Source organism: Paroedura picta, chromosome 5, assembly GCF_049243985.1.
Source record: "Paroedura picta isolate Pp20150507F chromosome 5, Ppicta_v3.0, whole genome shotgun sequence".
In the NCBI taxonomy this organism is placed as follows: Eukaryota; Metazoa; Chordata; class Lepidosauria; order Squamata; family Gekkonidae; genus Paroedura; species Paroedura picta.
In genome coordinates, this window is record NC_135373.1 from 18,612,372 (window position 1) to 18,633,128 (window position 20,757).

Consider the following 20,757-nt stretch of genomic DNA (forward strand, 5'->3'; position numbering starts at 1 on the left):
CCAACTGCTGCCGGCGGCGAAGAGTCTCCAGCAGCGCCCGCGAAGGGGTGGAGGAGAGGTTAATGGCAAACTAAACCGGAGCGGCCAGTTGGCGAGCCGAGCGAGGCGCCTCGCATCCCCGGGCCAAACAGGCGGAGGAGGAGGAGGGAGGCTCCGGGGACGGAGGTCAGGCGCAGCAGCCCAGGAGGGGAAGGATCTCCGGTCTTCGGGAAGGTTTTTTGGGGGGAGACATAACCATTCAGATGTGGAGTGAGCTGAACAAAATGGGAGTCCAAGGACACCTTGGAAGACCAACCCAGTTCTGTTCTAGGTGTGAGCTTTGGGGTGCCGGCCCGCAAAAGTTCACACCTGGAATAAAATCTGGTCGTTTTTCAAGTTCAGGAACAGAACCAAAAAGCCAGCCTTAACAAAGCCAGGAACTCAAAAGTTGAGCTATGAAACAATATAAAACTGAAACAATTATTTATTAAAGTGCGCCAATATTAGGTTGAAAAACAAAGTAAAAACCATATTTGAAAAACTATATAGATCTAACTGCACACGAATAGACCAAACGCTACTGGGTCTTCCTCAGTGGTCAATATTATTGAATAATGCTCTTTCAAGGTGCTGTTGGATTCCCATTTTGTCCTGCTACTTCAGACCAACATGGCTTCACACCTGAATCCGGGAATTACGGGCAGGTAGGCAGTGGATGTGATTTGAATCACAGGAAATATTTTCCTGTGGCTCAAGGTAACCGAGACCAGTGGTAGTCAACCTGTGGTCCTCCAGATATTCATGGACTACTGGCAGGGGCTCGTGGGAATTGTAGTCCATGAACATCTGGAGGGCCACAGGTTGACTACCCCTGCCCGAGACCATGGGAAATTTCTGGCTACCAGAGTCTAGCCAAGACTGTCCAGATGCCTGACTCAGCATACAGCAGCTTTGTGTAGGGTCAGTTCACAGCAAACCCCAGGGGAGTCTGGTGACACGGCCTAACAAATTTATTGGAGCGTCAACTGGACCAGACCAGGCAAATAACTTCAGGAGGGCCTTCCAGACATAATGAGGCCTTTCTCCAAGTCCAAGGGAAAGGGGTGATCCTGAGGCGCCTAACACAGGCCGAATAGCCCTGAAGGACTTGAGACCAAATTGGAGCACAGAGTTGTTGATGCTCCAGAGGAACTGATCAGATGCTGCATGAGACAGGATGCTGGATTTGATGGACCGCTGGCCTGACCTGGCAGTGCTCTTCTGGCGTTCGTGAAAAAGGATCACAGCAGAGAAGGGGTTGGAATTAAAGTCTCTCTCTGAACATATTTGTAGCAGTTTTTGCACAGGGGAGGGATATTTTTAAATGGATGCTCAAAGACTGACCACTTCAGGATCCTCTCCTATTTGCTGAATATATAGAGTAGATGTGACCTTTTGTGTACCAGGCAGTGGGAGGGGAATGTTTAATGGAGTGAGGGGGCAGCCACTGAGTATAGCTGTAGCAGAGGTAGCCAAACTGTGGCTCTCCAGAAACCCATGGACTACAGCTCCCATGAGCCCATGCCAGCATCCAGCATGCTAGGGGCTCATGGTAATTGTAGTCTGAACAACTGGAAAGCCACAGTGTCAACACTGCTGTGTAGAGCTACATTCCCTATAAATATCAACAATGACCTGTTTATTTGGCGGTAAGATTGTTTCACAAATGAGATCTCCCCCTCCCGCCCCAACACCATCCCTTTAACTTATCCTACTTTGCTGTGCTTCTTCTCAAATATCAAAGATTTGCTTCATTTTGGCTTTTGGCCTCCTCTTTCTCCAAGAACTCACAACAACCTTGCAAGGTAGGTTAGAATGAACGATAAGGACAGGCTTCAAGGATGTGGCTCCTGAGACTGCAGCCAGGGTCCCGAAATAACACATAGTTGGCGAGTGAGCATATTGCCTTGGACTTAAAGAGGAAGCCAAATAGTGGCAGGGGAATCTCTCAGATGTGTCGTGTCAATCCAGAGTTTGAGAGGGAAAGTGTTTTACACAGATTCTGAGAGGGAAAGTGTTTTACACAGATTCTGGGGTGATAGGAGGATCAGGTTTCCTGCTTGTATGGGAATTTCCACTAGACGTTTGTTGTAGACCGTTGCAGGGAAGTTACCTTGTGTTGCCCAACCTTCCCATTAAGGAAGCTAATTTGGCTTTTCTTCAAAACCTTAAGTATTACGAAGACAGGGGTGGAGCAGAAGCAAAACTAAAACTGCTTCTGGCCTCCTTAGTCAAATTCGTGAGAGTTTTCTGCTCTCTCTTCCCCCTTTCGTTACCCTGAGCTTCTGATTCTTTTACCATCTTGTGTGACAGGCAGAAACCCGGCGGGCAGTTTATTTCTCAAAATGGATACACAATGGCTGGCAACCAATTTTCCTGTGGGATATCTGCCTGTCACATGGGCTAGAAGCCCAGAAGAAAGCCAAAGAAAAACAGAAGAAAATAGGTGGAGATAGGATGGGAGAGGGGAGACTCGAAAATGCACAAACATCTTTTTTTTTTTATCATGCTGAAAAGCCCAGGCAAAATGGCATTCACACAAACAAAAAACCAAGCACCAGCTGCTTCAAGGAGGTTTTGTCAGGAGCAAACTCTCAGCGACTGGTTTGGGCCTGGATCTTTTCCTTGTATGTAAATTAGTGCCTCGCCTTTCCCACACAAAGACCTTGTTTACTAAAGTCATGGGAGGCCAGAGAGAGAGAGAGAGAGAGACCTTGGATTTTCTTGCTTGCTCAACTTCTGTCTGTAGATTAGGACGCCTGTTTCACAAATGAGATTCCCCCAAAAGGGTTGGGAGAGGGGGGAGGACGGTGGAATTACACACACCTCCATGCAGGAGGCAGATGGTCATGACCACTTTGAAGCCCCGTGGGGTCGACTTGGCCATGCCTAAAATTAAAACAAATAAACACTCTCCTTTCACCCAAAGTGGAGGAGGTGGGAATGCAACTTGGTTGATTTTATTGGACATCCCGGGAGGATGGCTAAGTCCTTCTGGGCCAACAGAAGGGGCTGGGGCTGGGTGGGGGATCCAGAGTTGGAAACTCCTGGAGATTTGGAGACAGAGCCTGGGGAGGACAGAGACCTCAGGCAGTACAATCCCATACAGCAGGGGTGGCCAAACTATGGCTCTCCAGATGTCCTTGGACTACAATTCCCATGAGCCCCTGCCAGCATGTAGTCCATAGTCATCTGGAGAGCTACAGTTTGACCACCCTACCATAGAGTCCACATCCAGTGATATCTATAATTTGGAGATAATTCTGGGGGTCTTAAGGTCCCCCCTGGAGGCTGGCTTCCCTTGGGGAGTAGGGTTTCCGGATCCAGATTAGTTAACTCTTGGGGAGTGGAGCCTGGTGAGGCCAGGGATCTCAGTGGGGCGCAATGTCATAGAGTCTACCCTCCAAAGCATTGACTTTCACCCATACTGTAAGTGAGCTGTAATTCCAGCGGATCCCTAGATCCCACCTGGAGGCTGGCCTCTTTACTATCTCAGTGACTCTGCATAGAAACAGCCAGGATTTACTGCTGGACCACCTGTCCAGGTGAGGAGTGGGAAGGTCAGCAGCAGCTGCTGCCTAAAAAGTCAAATTGCCAACCTCCAGGTGGGCCCTGGAGCCGCCACCTCCCCTAGAATTACAACTGATCTCCAGACCACAAATTTCAGTCTGCCTGGCAGCTTTGGAGAGTGAACTATATGGCATTATACCCCCACAGGGATGCTTCCCTAAACTCCACCCTCCCTAATCTCCTAACTCTAGGCTTGAGGCAGAAGAATGAACAGTGTGTAGGCCTCAGGAAAGACTCTTTTCCACAAAAGCCTCAGGCCTTTGTTTCAGATTTCCAATAAGCCTACCATTCCCGGATGCCCTTAAGCTTTTTGATTGGCCTAGGGGAAAATGGAGGGAAAAGCAGAAGCCAATGACTGTTGAGGAGGCGGAGCTTTGACAGAGTGCATATAAGGCCTTGCACTGTCTGCAAGAGACGGAGTTCGCTCCCTGAAGGTGGAGGGGGAGGGTTGTTTCGGAGGGGCTAGGCCCCTCACCCTGATAGGGGGATTCTGGTTGACTGGGATCAGATGATGAAGTAGGAATGGGAACTAAGGAAGGCGGTAACACTAGGATGTTTTGTTGTCTAGTAAGCTGCTTTTCTCTGTGAGTTTCAGCCTATGTGGCCGTAGTGACTCTCAATTCCAGGGGTAGTCAAACTGCAGCTCTCCAGATGTCCATGGACTACAATTCCCAGGAGCCCTTGCCAGCATTCGCTGGCAGGGGCTCCTGGGAATTGTAGTCCATGGACATCTGGAGGGCCGCAGTTTGACTACCCCTGCTCTATTCATTCCCATTTTCATAGCTCTTTGCTGATTTACTGGTTACAGTATTTCCTCAATACACCTTTTCACACCTCATGTACATAGGAACACTGGGGCACACCCTGATTAACAAGGGTGTTACCTGGGAGCAGGGAGTTTGCTCTAGGCCCTCTCTATAAACCAGCTCCAGATTGGGAAATACATGAAGATGTGGGGGTGGAGCCTGGGGGGGTTGGGGTTTGGGGAGGGGAGGGGAGGGACTTCAGTAGGGTAGAATGTTATAGAGTCCACCTTCCAAGGTAGCCATTTTCTCGGGGTGAACTATTTGCTGTTGGCTGGAGAGCAGTTTAATCCCATGAAATCTCCAGCCACCACCTGGAGGTTGGCAATCCTACCTAGAACCAGAGTGGTGGTAATTATTTAAGGCCCCTGCATGCTCCAGGTCTGAAGGGGGCAGGGGGAAAGAAGGGAGAGATCCCGGAAGAGGCATCCTATCGGTGTTGAAACTTGCATGATACTGCCCCTTTTGGTGACAGCTTGATGGCTCAACCTGGCAGGTAGATTCTATTGGGGGGGGGGGGGCAGCAGCTCTGCCCTGTAATATTTTTACTTATTGAAGAGACTCATCCCTCCCGAGTGAGAATCCCATAAGGGTGGTGGCCTCACGGATGTTTTGATCTTTGTACCTTCCTGTCTGACCCATGAATAGTTCAAGGAAGTTCAGACTTTCAGGCTGTACAGTATCTTTCTGTGTCATCGGCTGGTCAGAAGAAAAGAATCCCGTCAGCCTTCAGACAGAGCTATGACATGGGTCAAAGGACCATTAAACACAGCTACAGGTGCCAGTTCAAATGTTTTCAGCTGTACTAACAGGAAACGGAACCAGCCATTTAGTTCCAAGATCAGGGCATGGAAATTCAAGACTGTCACTGGAAGGAGATGTACCTAAGCGTCCTTGGATTTCAGTCTGAATAATTTTGCTTGCCCACACAGTTCATGGAAAAGCCCTTACTTTGCAGAAGTGGTGATGGTTTGATGGGAAGCATTTGCACACGCAGGGACTTTTAGCTACTTCTGTGATGAGCAGCAATCTCTAAAGCATGGCTGATAACACAGGGAAGATTCTGATCACTGAAATCAGCTACTAGCTCAGAGATAACTGGATATTTAAAAAAAATTACCAGTATTAATGTGCGGTCAACCACCATGTGCAAAGACAGCAGCCTGGTTGGCTTATCAGTGGACTTAGTTAATAAAAATGAAGCATTGTGTGCTACCAAACAATGGTATGGCCAGAATCCATATCATCCATTCTTGCCCTTAAATGTCCTATGTTTGAAAATCATAGAATCATATTGGAAGGGACCTCATGGGTCATCTAGTTCAACCCCCTGCACTATGCAGGACACTCACATCCCTATCGCTCATCCACTGTAACCTGCCACCTCCTTGAATCTTCACAGAATCAGACTTTCTGTCAGATGGCTATCCAGCCTCTGTTTAAAAATCTCCAACTGCCACCTCCTGAGGAAGCCTGTTCCACTGAGAAACCACTCTAACTGTCAGGAACTTCTTCCGGATGTTTAAATGGAATTTCTTTTACATTAATTTCATCCCTTTGGTTCTGCTCCATCCCTTTGGTGCTACTCCCTACTGAGTTCACTCTTTGGTCTGTCATGGTCAGTATTGTTCACTCTGGCTTGCATTCAAAATCTCATGTGGAAGTATTTCCCATCACCTACAATCTGCTCCTGTTAACTGGAGATTTTAGGGACTGAATCTGGGACCTTCTCCCTGCAAAACAGCCACTACCACTGAGTCATGGCCTCTCTCCGGCTCATCCTTAGAATCATTTTTAAAACCAAAACTCGGAATCCGGAAAGTATATGGGGACCAAGAGTGTGCTGATGCATGTGCGAAGTGTATTTCTCACACAGCTGCAGATCCAGAGCTAACACCATCTGGCATTGAGGATCAATAGGTTTCCAGTTCTAGTGGGAAAGGGATTTCTCACTTGAGATCATCAGATAAAACAATGAACCACTGACAACCTTCATGACTGCCCACCAACAGCAAGAGAGGAACTGACCAGTTATGAAGGGCAGAAGTCCACCTAGATGTTTGTCCATCTATCTGATGACGCGGCAGCATAATTGAGTGTTATGCCCACCATCCCAACTGGGCAGCTCAGCTGCTGATGCAAACCATGTTCACAAATTATTAGTCACTATGATGTCACAGAGCACTGTGGGAGGGGCTGACACTAGGCTTTTGTGATGAGTTTTTGGCTTGGAAATTCTGGCCAAGTGTGCTGCGTTACACAAAGTTTTGAGTTGGTTCATATTTTGTCTAAGGGTGCCAGGAGTGGTCTCTTCAGGTTGAAACAGGGATGTGAATCTGCCTCAGTCACCAGAAACCTTTATGTGGAACTCTGGCAGCTGGTTTCTTGTGAATGGCTCAACTCTCATGTATATCCTTATCCATTGTTCCTCTTAATATTTGTGAAACAGCCTGGGGGTGGAACGTGTCCAGGGTGTCCGAGTTGGAATAAGGCCAATCAGGTTGCCAAGCTGGCCGCACGCTGATTGGCCCTGCCCCTACAGCTCCCGCCCTCCGTTCCTGAATGCTAGCCACTTTGCTCTCAGAAGTGCCTTGCTGCCGGAGCCAGCAGCAGGTTGGGGGAGAGGGCCCTGGGCGAAGGGTGGTGGTGGAGGGGGCAAGCCCTCCAGGCTGCTAACGACGACCTCTGTCTGTCGCCCTGTGCTCACCAGCTCCGTCCTGCCCTGCTAACAAGCTCTGTCCCAGGCCAGCTGAGGAGCCTGTGTCATTTGATCTGGCTGCGAGCTGCTCCAGAGTCTGAGCAGCCCAAAGCCAAGTTAAGCGGCATGGGGGTGGGGTGGGGGCTTTCAAAGCTCTATCATAGGAAGGGGCTTTGAAGCTAGTTTGGGATAATTTGTAAATAACCAGGCTACCAAATGGGGGTGGGGGCTGGGGAGGAATCAATCACACGGCCCATTTCTCTCCAGACTGATACAAATGTGTAAGGTGACCTCTCTCATCCCAAAGATACACTCTTATGAGCCGTGAAAGAAATACATATATATACATTTTATTTCTGAAACGACATAAAGTAGACTATATATAAGCATCTGGCATAAACTCCGACACGTTTTGGCACCAGGTTGAAAAAAGCACACGCTGGTCACAAAATGACAAGGATAAGAAACGGAAGCCTTGGGAGAAAAGCAGTACGCAGAGCAAAATTTGGGTACACTGTGCATAAGATTGGTCTGCTTTTTCACCTCTGAAAAGCAACATGCATACATTTGGATGATGAAGGCCCAGCATGTTATAGCAAGTATAGATTTGGACTAGGGAGACCCTGTGTTAGAAAACTAGCTTGCTGGGTAACGGGATCCAGTATTAACCTACCTCACATCATGGTCAAGAGGATCACCTGATAACCCTCTTCAAGTATTTAAAAGGGTGCCATATGGAGGATGGAGCAGACTTGGTCTCTTTTGCTCCAGAGGGACAGACCAGAATGAATGGGATGAAATTAATTCAACAGAAATTCCATCTAAACATCTGTAAGAAGTTCCTGACAGTTAGAGTGGTTTCTCAGTGGAACAGACTTCCTCGGGAGGTGGTGGGTTCTCCATCTTTGGAAATTTTAAAACAGAGGCTAGATAGCCATTTGACGGAGAGGCTGATTCTGTGAAGGCTCAAGGGGGTGGCAAGTTACAGTAGATGAGCGATTGGGATGTGAGTGTCCTGCATAGTGCAGGGGGTTGGACTAGATGACCCATGAGGTCCCTTCCAACTCTATTATTCTATGATTCTATGGGCAAAGAGGAGTACGAATAGGCTTGCCTACTGTTACAGTGGCTCTGTTCCGGGGCCACTTGAAGCTCTTTTCACATTGTTTTATTGGGGTCAGCATGGGAGCGGAGCCTGCAAAGAACTCAGCAACTGTATGCAAACTTCAAAGGGCAGAATTGTGAGCCATGTAACCTGGCATGGAAAAACTCATCAGACGGAACACACAGAGAGCTCCCTGAACAGATCCAGGTCCTCGGGAAGGCAAAGCGTCTGTGAAGCGGCGGGGTACTCCCTGCCCTCAGGGTGAGCACTGTTTGCTCTCAACCCACTGTGCTGGAGATTAAGTGTGTGGAAACTCCCCTGGAGGTGCACAGAAGACATGTTCCAACAGGGACGAGCTTGGGGGAGTGAAGATGAAAAGGCATCACACATGGCTAAGAGCGGCGCGCTCCACAGGAAGTGCGACATCGGGTCCGAGTATGCTGTGAGCTTTCAGGCTTTCATCTAAGACGAGCATGCGCCAGAGGGCTTGACCTCCAAATCCCTGCTCAGCCAGGTTGCAAGTTGGACAAGACGCTCCGGTTGCCCTCGTCCTTTCTTCTTTTCTTCCCAGCAGGGCGACGTGTGTCTTCTGCAAGCTGAAACTAATCTCTCTCATTTGGAAACATGGATTATTAACTTCTGCGTAGCACAGATGAAAGTCATCGACAGGCATTTGATTGGTTCATCTTAGATGCCTTTTGAAAAGGTCTAGGGAGCTTCATGGAGGCAAGTGACCAGGAAATAGAACATCTGGGTACCTCTAAGTACCAGGTTCTGGGGATGTAAGAGAGAGGATGAGCCAGAATTGCCCTGAGGCTCACTTATTTTGGACACATGATGCGATCAAACTCGCTAGAAAAATCATTAATGCTCGGCATGGTCAGTGGCAAAAGAAAACGTGGTCGCCAAAGGATCTGTTGGCTCGACCCGATCAAAACTAACACAGGGATGACCGTGAAACAACTAACAGAAGCAGTCAGAGACAGGGGCACACGCCGGAGACTTTCCTATAGAATGTCTGAGGGTTGGACACGACTGAACGGATAACAACAACAACAATTATTATTCTGCGTAGCACAGATGAAAGTCATCGACAGGCATTTGATTGGTTCATCTTAGATGCCTTCTGAAAAGGCCTAGGGAGCTTCATGGAGGCAAGTGACCAGGAAATAGAACCTCTGGGTACCTCTGAGTATCAAATACTGGGGATGTAAGAGAGGATGAGCCAGACACCTTGCTCTGCTCAGGCACCTTGAGAGGCATGAGGCTAGAAGTGGTCAAGAACCCGGACTTGATCAAATCCTACAGTGTAGTTTGTGCAACAGGCCATGATGCCCCCTTATTGCAGACAAGAGGGGAGGCAGAAATTAAGATCACCCAAATGAGTCTGGAATAAGAGACATCCCAAATGGGTTTGCAACCCAAATGAGTTTGGAATAAGAGAAATCCCAAATGGGTTTGCAGCTCAAATGAGTTTGGAATAAGAGACATCCAAACTCATTTTTTTCAGAGCCACTTTGCATTCCTTAGCACTGCCTACATAAAAGGCAGAGGAACGGGCTATCAGTGAGAATGCCGGCATCCTCAAATAACAAAAGGCAGGAGTCTAGATTCAGTTCTTGCTGCCTGAAGATTTTACTACCACTCAGCCCTAAGGTTCATTGGAGGTCTTATTATAAAAGTGACCCTTTCACAGGTGCTTCAGCAAAATGTTCTTTACCGCCACAACCTGAAAAACTTCAGCTTCCACTTTCTGCAAATGAAGCTTCTATGAAAAGAAGAAAAAGTGTTGGTTCTTATATGTCGCTTTTCTCGACCAGAAGGAGTCTTAAATGGATGGGTGAGTTCTCCCTAGACTGCCTGTTGGCATCCCTGGGTGAAGGGTGAATATGATCATGACGGGAACTCATTTTTAAATTAAAGATACAATTTAAAAGTTGCAGCTGACTTCTGGTGACCCTGCAGGGTGTTGGAGGCAAAACCCCCCAGAACAAATGACATGGCCATGAACGCAATTGCAGGTATTAAGGCTGACTATGAAGATCTTGGGAGGCAGCTGAAGCAAATGGAGGCCCAGGTAGTTTACTCTTCGATCCTGCCTGTCAGGGGAAGAACAACAAGTCGGGAGCTGAATTATTGGTTGGGTTGGTGGTGGGGACAAGTGGGACAGGGGGGATTTGGATTCTGGGACCATGGGATAAGCTTTCTAGAAGAAGGCCTACTAGCACAAGTTGGACCTCACTTCTCTGAGTTGGGGAAGAATGTTTTTGGCAGGTACCTGGGGAAATTCATTAGGAGAGCTTTAAAATGAAGTCCCAAGGGGTAAGGGATTATAATGTAGGAGAGCAAATAACAATGGCTTACCTGGGAAGGCCAGGTCAAATGGAACCAAGGGTAGGAGACTTCAGGTGCCTATATGCCAATGCCTAAAGGATGGGCAAGGAAGAGCTTGAGCCTCTCATGCAGACAGAGAGATGATTTAGAGACCATTACAGAGACTCGGTGGCATGATTCCCATGACTGGAATGCAGTAGGGGAAATATATAAGTGTTTAATATCAACAACCACCACCAAAAAACGTCAAAGTGGAGGTTAAGTGGTTCTGTATGTGAGGAGAGGGCTTGCATGTTAAGAAAGACTAGAGCTGGAGAGTGACATTCCAGTGGAAGTATCCGGGTGAAGATAAGGCAGGGAAAAGGAAAGAGTTTAGTGGTTGGTGTCTGCTATAGACTGCCTGACCTGGGTGAGGACATGAAAATTGCCCTGATTGAGAAGTTTGATCGAATATCCGGGCAACAGGACCTTGCCGTTATGGGTGACTTCAATTTCCCAGATGGGTGCTGGGAAACAAATTCTGCTGTCCAGGGTCGTGCAACTTTCTGACCTGCCTGGTTAGACTTTTGTAGGGCAGACTGTAATAAACTCAGAGACACGATGAGAGTCATTCCAAGGACAAGAATGCAGGAAGTGAAAGTAGCAAGTGACGTGTGGGCTCTCCTTAAACCAGAACTATTCCATGCTCAAGCCATGACTATTCTAGCAAGATGGAAACATAGTAGAGGATCTAAGAACCCTATTTGGATGAAGAGCGAACTTTAGGAGGAACTAAGGAAGAAAAGGAGAGTGCAAAAGTTGGCTTGAAACTCAACATCAAGAAAACAAAGATCATGGCATCCGGCCCTCTCAATTCCTGGCAAATAGATGGGGAAGACATGGAGATAGTGACAGATTTTATTTTCCTGGGCTCCAAGGTCACTGCAGATGGGGACTGCAGCAAAGAAATTAAAAGACGCTTGCTCCTGGGGAGGAAAGCTATGGCAAATCTAGACAGCATCCTAAAAAGCAGAGACATCACCCTGCCAACAAAAGTGCGTCTAGTCAAGGCTATGGTCTTCCCAGTTGCAATGTATGGCTGTGAAAGTTGGACCATAAGGAAGGCCGAGCATCAAAGAATTGAGGCTTTTGAACTCTGGTGCTGGAGAAGACTCTTGTGCGTCCCTTGGACTGCAAGGCGAACAAACCGGTCAGTCCTAGAGGAGATCAGCCCTGACTGCTCCTTTGAAGGCCAGATCCTGAAGATGAAACACAAATACTTTGGCCACCTCATGAGAAGGAAGGACTCCCTGGAGAAGAGCCAAATGCTGGGAGCGATCGAGGGCAAAAGAAGAAGGGGACGACAGAGAATGAGGTGGCTGGATGGAGTAACTGAAGCAGTAGGTGCAAACTTAAATGGACTCCAGGGAATGGTAGAGGACAGGAAGGCCTGGAGGATCATTGTCCATGGGGTCACGATGGGTCGGACATGACTTTGCACCTAACAACAAGGAAGAAAAAGGAAGGACAGACCTCTAAAGAACAGTATCTGCAGGATACAAGGCACTGAGGTCAGGGACCTCTAACACAGGGGTAGTCAACTTGTGGTCCTCCAGATGTTCATGGACTACAATTCCCATGAGTCCATGGACATCTGGAGGACCACAGGTTGACTACCCCTGCTCTAACAGATTAGTACCTGTTGATCGAAGAGCCTGGCAGGGGGCATAAGGAGACAAGCAGTCCCTCCGATAGGGCTGGGCCCAAGCTGCGAATGGCCTTAAAGGTCAAAGACAAGACCTTGAATCTGACCCAGGCCATAACTGGTCACCACTGCAGCTGCCTTAGCACTGGCTGCATATAGGCCCTCCAAGGTGTACCAGTGACAACCCTAGCAGATGCATTCTGGACCAGCTGGAGTTTCCAGATTAAAGACAAGGGTAGGCCAGCCTACAGCGAGAAGTCCTGTCTAGAGATGAATGTTGCATGGATCACGGTGGCCAGACAGTCCAGAGGCAGATAGGGCACTAGTAACCTTGCTTGGTGAAGATGATAAAATGCCCTGTAACCTGTGCCTCCATCGAAAGGGAAGCATCCAGAATCACTGCAGGATTTCTTGCTTTGGGCGAGATGTTGTGCCCTGCAAAGGTGGGGAGACACTCTTCCCTCCTGCCTCTTTCCTGCTCAGCCACAGGACCTCCGTCTTGGAGGGGTTGAGTTTCAGGCGGCTCTGCTCTAACCATCCAGCTACAGCTTCCAAACATCTGGTGAATGTATGGGGGGCGGAGGAGTCCGGGTGGCCGTCCATGAGGAGATAGAGCTGTCTTTAAATGTTTGAGACAGGACGTTTTTCACCTGGCCAGTTGGCAGCCCTGCTACTTTGCGAACAAAACTTGCATCGGGCTGTTTTTAAACCAGCAAATAGCAGCCACAAAAATCCTCCAGTTTGGATCAAGGCCACCAGGGGGCAGTGGCGAGAGGTTATTTTTGCCTTCTCGGTTCCTCTCAGCAGGGTGACCTTGGGCTGGGCACAGTTCTTTCAGAGCTCACTCAGCCTCACCTTCACAGGGTGTCTGTTGTGGGGAGAGGAATGGAAGGCGATTACAAGCCACACTGAGACTCCTTTGGGTAGTATAAAAACCGACTCTTTCTCCAAGGACTACTTGCCCAGAGGAAAAAATACATATATCCTAGTAACATACCTGTGCATTGTGCCTCTGGAGAGACTAAAATCATAAAAGTGGAGAAGTGGGGCTGTAGGGTAGGGATTGAGCGTCCTTCCCCAGCCTGTCACCCCAGTCCCAACCAAGAAGCCCCTGCAGCTCCTGTTTGCAATTTTAAAAAGCCCAAGGACTGTTCTGTAAGGCCAGCTCCCCTCTGACACCATTCAGCCCCCAAGCTGCCATACGGGGAGGGTAACGCACTGTGGCCTACCTTGTAGGGCTGTTGTCAGGGCTTCAAAGGTGGCATCTGTGAAACACTTTGAAATGTAAAAGGCAATGAAATGTAAAAGGCTAATCCCAAGAGGTATTAAGGCAAGCTAGAATGAGAAATCCCCCTGACTACGGACCAGGGTGTGAGGCTCTTGAAGGCCACCCACAACAGTGAGGGGAGAGTAAAGCAGGCATTTTCTAGATCAGGGGTGGTCAAACTGCGGCCCTCCAGATGTCCATGGACTACAATTCCCATGAGCCCCTGCCAGCGTTCGCTGGCAGGGGCTCATGGGAACTGTAGTCCATGGACATCTGGAGGGCCGCAGTTTGACTACCCCTGTTCTAGATCATTCTGTGAAGAACTCTCTTCCATCGGCTCCCGTCAGCCCATGAAGCCTTTGTTCGCCTCGGTGCTACTTGGGGAGACACGCGAGAGGTCCGTGCCGGCCACCCCTGGCACAACAGAGTGGCCAGTCAACATCTTTCGGCCACCGGGGATCGCCCTTCTGCTGTTTTCACGTCCAGCACAGCTTGTTCCCAGGCCTGGTTCTAAAGCGCCTACCAGCCTGTGGCCAGGAAAACAATCCTGAAGGAATGGCTGTCGGGCAGGCAGGTGCCAGCTCCCCCCCAGGCTCCGAGCGAGCGTGTTCCCCCGTAGCTGTCGCTCAGATGCCAGTGGCGCTGCCTGTGGTCATCTGCAGAGCTCCTCTTCCCCCGAGAGCAGCCAGGATTTCCCTTCTTGCGATGGCGAATGTTGCTCGAGCCCCAACTGAGTTCTAAAAAAATATCAGCAATGTTGCCACGGTGCTGCTGGCCTATACATTTGTGTGTGAATATAAAATCCAATCTGACTTCATTGTAGCAGTCAGGAGCCCCATGTGACCCCCTGGAGAATGACATCATCCTCATTCCAAGCACACCCCCCCTCTCCCCTCCTTTGCTCTCTTAAAGAAGCAGTGGGGAATTTACTGCTCAGTTTTTGCTCCATTTTTGAGCTTCTTTGTTTTCATTCTCGTCGCTAAGGTTTAGGAAGGCATCCCATTAATCTGAGAGAGCTTTACTTCTGAGAAAGCATGCTTTAAAAAAGAAAAAAGGGCACAGAGGAAGGAGAAATGGAACCGGCCTCTCACCTGCATTTCAGAGATAGTGAGACTAGTCCACCTTGCAGGGCCGTTGTATGGAATACAAGATAATACATAGTGTGCGAAGACAGAAGGACGGAATCCCCTGCTTTCCTTCTGGGATGTGTATTTGAGTTATCACAGAACTGTGGCATGCTTTCTAGGATTCTCTGCTCCTGGACCTCCACCCTTTCCTTGTTTGGGGTCATAGAATCAGAGTTGGAAGGGACCTCTAGAGTCATCTAGTCCAACCCCCTGCACAATGCAGAATCTCACAACTACCTGCCTACTCACAGTGACACTAATTTCAGGCCCAAGTGATCCCACCCACCAAAAATCTCGAGAATCCAGCCTGGCCTGGAGGGAATACGCCGACCATTCCATAGTGACGATCAGCAGTTCCCTGGGTATGTAAGGAAGGGCCACAAGAGACAAACACTGGCACATCCTTCCCTGCCCACCCACCTACGATCTGCCTAAGTTTACAATTCAGCATTTCTGTCAGATGACTATCTACCCTCTGCTTAGAAACTTCCAAAGAAGGAGAACCCACCACCTCCCGAGGAAGCCTGTTCCACTGAGGAACCTCTCTGTCAGGAACTTCTTCCGAATATTTATCTGAAAATTCTTTTGAATTAATTTAAAACCATTGGGGCAACAGAAAACAATTCTGCTCCATCTTCTATAGGACAGCCCTTCAAGTATTTGAAGATGGTTACGGCCTTTAGGGAGGGCAGTATATCATTAAATAAATAAAATATCACCTCTTAGTCACCTTTTCTCCAGGCTAAACCAACCAAGCTCCCTCATCAGCTGGGGACCTTACCGCATCTATCAAATTCCTCTCCAGCCCTTCCTCCAAGAAGCTCCAAACTATACACACAGCTCTCCCTCCATGTTATCCTCACAACAACCTTTTGAGGTAGGCAAGGCGGACCGTGACCGGGCCAAGAGGGAGCTTTGCAGTAAGATCTGAACCCAGGTCTCCCAGTCATCATTTGACTCTGCTGCACCATGCGGAATGCTTTGGGTCGTCTTAACAGGTCACTTCTTGCTGCGGAGGAATGCTGGAAGCTGGCTGCCTAGTGAGCAGTTAGGGCAGTGTTTCTTGCGTGTGGTCCAGGACTCATAGAACAAGATTCTGCCCATTCTACGGGTGTCGGCGACAGCGGTAGCTCAAGGGAGGGTGAGGGTCATTCAGTAGAATAGCGCTGTTCAGATTCACGACAGCTTGGCAAATAGCGACACGTTAAAGTGATTCAGGAACCTGTTTCAATGCAGTCGTGTTGGGCATTTACACTCCCTCCCAAGCCTTTTGCAAACCCTTCTACTTGAATCGCTTCGAAGCAAACTTTCTTCACCATAGGCGACTAGGGGGGTGCTGATGTGCATAACTTTGCATAGCTTGGGTTGGGGGGCCAAGCACATGCAGAAGGGGACATCTCAGACCATATCCTAGAGCAGGGGTGGCCAAACTGTGGCTCTCCAGATGTCTATGGACTACACTTCCCATGAGCCCCTGCCGGGGCTCATGGGAAGTATAGTCCATGGACATCTGGAGAGCCACACAGAGAAAGTGTCTCTTCCTGATCCTCCTCCATCTGCCAGGTTGTAATTGATGGTGCATAAGTGGGATAGAATCATAAAAAGTTGGAGGGGGCCATACAGGCCATCTAGTCCAACCCCCTGCTCAATGTAGGGTCAGCCCTAAGCATCCAAGAAAAGTGTGCATCCAACTTTTGCTTGAAGACTGCCAGTGAGGGGGAGCTCACCACCTCCTTAGGCAGCCTATTCCACTGCGGAACTACTTTGACTGTGAAAATTTTTTTCCTGATATCTAGCCTATATCGTTGTACTTGAAGTTTAAACCCATTACTGTGTGTCCTCTCCTCTGCAGCCAACAGAAACAGCATCCTGCCCTCCTCCAAGGGACAACCTTTCAAATACTTAAAGAAGGCTATCATGTCCCTTCTCAACCTCCTTTTCTCCAGGCTGAACATTTCCAAGTCCCTCAACCTATCTTCACAGGGCTTGGTCCCTTAGCCCCAGATCATCTTCGTCACTCTCCTCTGTACCCTTTCAATTTTATCTATGTCCTTCTTGAAGTGAGGCCTCCAGAACTGCACACAGTACTCCAGGTGTGGTCTGACCAGTGCCGTATACAATGGGACTATGACATCTTGGGATTTTGATGTGATGCCCCTGTTGATACAGCCCAAAATGGCATTTGCCTTTTTTACCGCTGCATCACACTGCCTGCTCATGTTTAGTTTACAATCCACAAGTACCCCAAGGTCTCGTTCACACACAGTGTTACCTAGAAGGGATGTAGCCTTTCCCTTTCCACAAAGTCCACCGTAGATGCAGATCCTCTGGCATCAGGTACGCTTAATCCATTGGGTCTTCAGCAGAGAGTGTGTCTTCTCTTCATGCCGCTACTACTGACTTTGGACAATTTCGTGGCAATTTTTGCAACGTTGTAAATCCCCAAAAGTGCTCCTCTATCGCTTTCGGGCAGGTTCCAGTGACTCCGCAAGCATTTCAGAGACACGGGAAGGAGCTAAGTCCAAAGATAAACGGAGGAGTTGATTATTTGACCGCACAAGCCTTCCACTTAGCTCCTAATCCTCCCGATATCCCGATATCCGTTTACAGAGACTTAATTTCTAGTTAAGCACAGCAGGGTCTCCAGCCAAGTCTGCTGATGCCCAAATAACATGTCCTCAGCCTGGTTTCTGAAAGGGTCGGGGAGGAAGGCAGGACCCTCCATTTCCCTGGATCTCCATGGAAGGGTTTGTGTTTCAAAGGTCCAAGGAGGGTTGGGAATGAGAGGGCCAGCATGGAGTAGTGCAGAGTCTCACACAGGAGCAGACCCTATGGGAGAGGCAGGCCAGACTGGGCTTTCTGCATACCAGGCTCACCCACTTCTGTCTCAAGGTGCTGCAGATACCTGCTTCTTGCCACTGAAGGAATGAGGGTCCCGAAGCTATCAAGAAGCAGGCTGCAATGAGATGCATGTTGCAGTATCTTTTACCCTTTGGCCAGTCTGTCATTGAATACAGGCTTCCAAACCACACCAGAGAGCAGTGTGGTGCAGTGCTTCAAGTTCTGGCTTGGGAGGCTGGTTGTCAACTGCGGGTTGGGAAATTCCTGGAGATTTGGGAGCAAAGGCCAGGAGGGTGTAGTTTGTCCCTGGAGCTTTGTAGGGATTCATTGCAGAGCAGGGAGTCCTGAACCTTTTGGAGCCAGCGCCCACCTTTGGAATTGGGACACAGGGTGGTGGGTGCAAGCACAAAATGGCTGCTGCAGGAGGCAGAGCCAGTCACAAAACATTGTGGAGAGAGAACATGCTCCAGACTGATTAGCCCTTCAAGCAGAAGTTCTGTTTAATAGGATGCTGTTTGGATGAACATATTGTTTAAAAACATTTCTTGCATACACACCAGTGCAGTGGTGGCCAAACTGTGGCTATCCAGATGTCCATGGACTACAGTTCCCATGAGCCCCTCCCAGCATACTGGCAGGGGCTCATGGGAATTGTAGTCCATGGACATTTGGAGAGCCACAGTTTGGCCACCCCTGTGACCAGAGTATATATGTGGGGGGGGGGGGAGAAGAAACACTCATCCAGAAAATCTCCAATGGCCATTCAAAAGCTCTGCTGGCCTCACCCACTTTCCAAAACCACCTGGCCATTGCCAAGGAAGGCATCAGTAGGCGCTCATGGGCACCATGTTGGGGATCCCTGCTACAGAGTACACCTTCAGATGCTACCCCATTTCTGCAGAGAAAGGGGTTTCTGTGGACATTTGTAGTACTATGCGAATCCCAGCCTACACCTGGACCATTACAAGCAAGTAAAAAACCCATATTGCTCAATCTTACAGTTAACAGAAGAATTCTTGTGTTCCTACTAGCAAGTTCTTGTCTTTAATATCATCAGACTTGATTCTCAGGTCTAGTTTCGTTGTGAAACTTCTTCAGCTTTGTAATAATTGCTGTAAATTACAAAGAATGATATGTCATTCAGGTGCTGTAATAAAAGTTTAAAAACAAGTTTGAAAACAAATGGACTTGCCATGCAATCAAAAATTCAAACAGAATAGATCTTGCCGGTAAGTAACAAGGCAACGGGAAATTTATAACTATAAATTAGAAACAGGTGGATATGAAGTGAATATAGACAGATTGTAAGTGGGTGGGTGGGAAGGATTGTGTTAGTGCTAGGCTCTTGTGGCCCTTTCTTGTGTGCCCAGGGAAATACTGATCACCACTTTGGGGTCGGAAGGTGAATTTCTTCCAGACCAGACTGGCCAGGGACTCTGGCTTGGAGGGGCATCATCTGGGCATGGAACTGAGGTCACTGTGGGTGAGCAGGTAGTTGTGAGTTTCCTGCATTATGCAGAGGGGACTAGATGATCCCGAAGGTACCTTCCAGATCTATGATTCTCCAAGTATAATGACTGAAATTGGCTGAACCAACTGCTAGATGGTGCCATAACATCAACCGCAATTAAGCACAGATGACAAATCCTTTACTGGTGCAAAGCTCATATCTTACCAGCAAACACCACAAGCGAGAAGTGACACCTGCCTATCTCAGTCTTTCTAACTTTTTAATCGCTGAGGAACCCTTAAAACCTTCTTCAGGCTTCCAGAAACCCCAGAACTGGTGCAATTGTGCAGAATATAGTTGGGAGGTCTGAATGTTGCAGATGCTTCTTTTTCTCAGTACAGCCATTGGAATGTCCGCCTGACATTGGGGTGTGTGGAGTCTATCACATCAAGAACAAAGAATCAAATATCTTGTTCAGTATGACTCGCTCTAGTCCAGGGTAGAACTAGGGGTGCCTCTAGAATGTGGTTCCTTATTTGTGATGAATGTTCTGCTGTCCTGACTTTTATAGATCTAATTCGGGGGTTGTCAAACTGCGGCCCTCCAGATGTCCATGGACTACAATTCCCATGAGCCCCTGCCAGCATTTGCTGGCAGGGGCTCATGGGAATTGTAGTCCATGGACATCTAGAGGACCACAGGTTGACTACCCCTGGTCTAACGGATTCCCCTACAGAATGTTTTCCAGAAGGGCATGGAACTATATCTACAGTTTTTTGTTTTGCAGTTAGTAAACCTGGTAAGTTGTTTTCTGAACCTAAGATATAGTACTTTGCCTACTCCGTTTCTATTACCAAAGGGCAAACACAGCAGTCTGAACATTTATGATTCCCACTAGAACTCATAATGGGAATAGTAAGGCTAAGTTTGTATGGACTCAATTATCTCTTAATGATCACATTCTCTTTAGGGCTATTAGAGGTTCAGATTGGCAGCCTGGAAGATTATGCACAGTATTTATTTATTTTTGTCACATTGATTGACCACTACTCTCGGGCCAGCCAGCTCACTGTGGTTTGTAAGTAAAATAAAATATGATAATACAATAATCCAACACAATAAAACTTCTAACAACAGAAAAGCAAACCATTCTTCCTAGAATTCTTGGCTCCACAGGCCCATATCAACCCAATACCTCAAGACAGGTGCTTGCAAATTGTAATACTTTAAGAGGTAGCCTTGGTCAATAAATTGGGTGGTCAAATTAGATCCAGCATGTATACAATCAATTAGTGGAGTTCCTTTTACATCTAATATATATTATCCATAGGGCAAATTATTTTTATGATGCATTGGATGGTAAGATCTATAATGGAGGTAGGTATTCATATGTCTTTGTTTCTGATAAAATCTGACCTTAATCAGATGACAGGTCTACTGTTGGGAATGAACACTGGAGCTGAATCTCAAATTAGGATCTTGCGTATTTAACCGTTCTGCGAAAATAAATAATCTATGTTTCTTTTATAACAGGTAATATTATTGAAAAAAGGATTGCTAATGGTGTTCAAAATTGTTCTGGTTTCAAAAGGAATCATGTAAATATTTGTTACCAAAGGAGCACAAGCAGAATCCATGGAAACGCCTTTGACCACCAAATAAAAAGAATCCTGAAATCAATAGAATTTTTTTTTCAAAATACAGGTCTAACAAATCTAGGAAAAAGCATGTTGGAAGCAAGCAAATCTCTCCTTTGTTTAATATTTGTTGCATAATAGCCTGAGCCCCATTGTAGGGGATGTTTGTGTATAATGCTGTTACATCCATTGTTAACAGAAGTTTCTGTGGGTACCTCAGTGC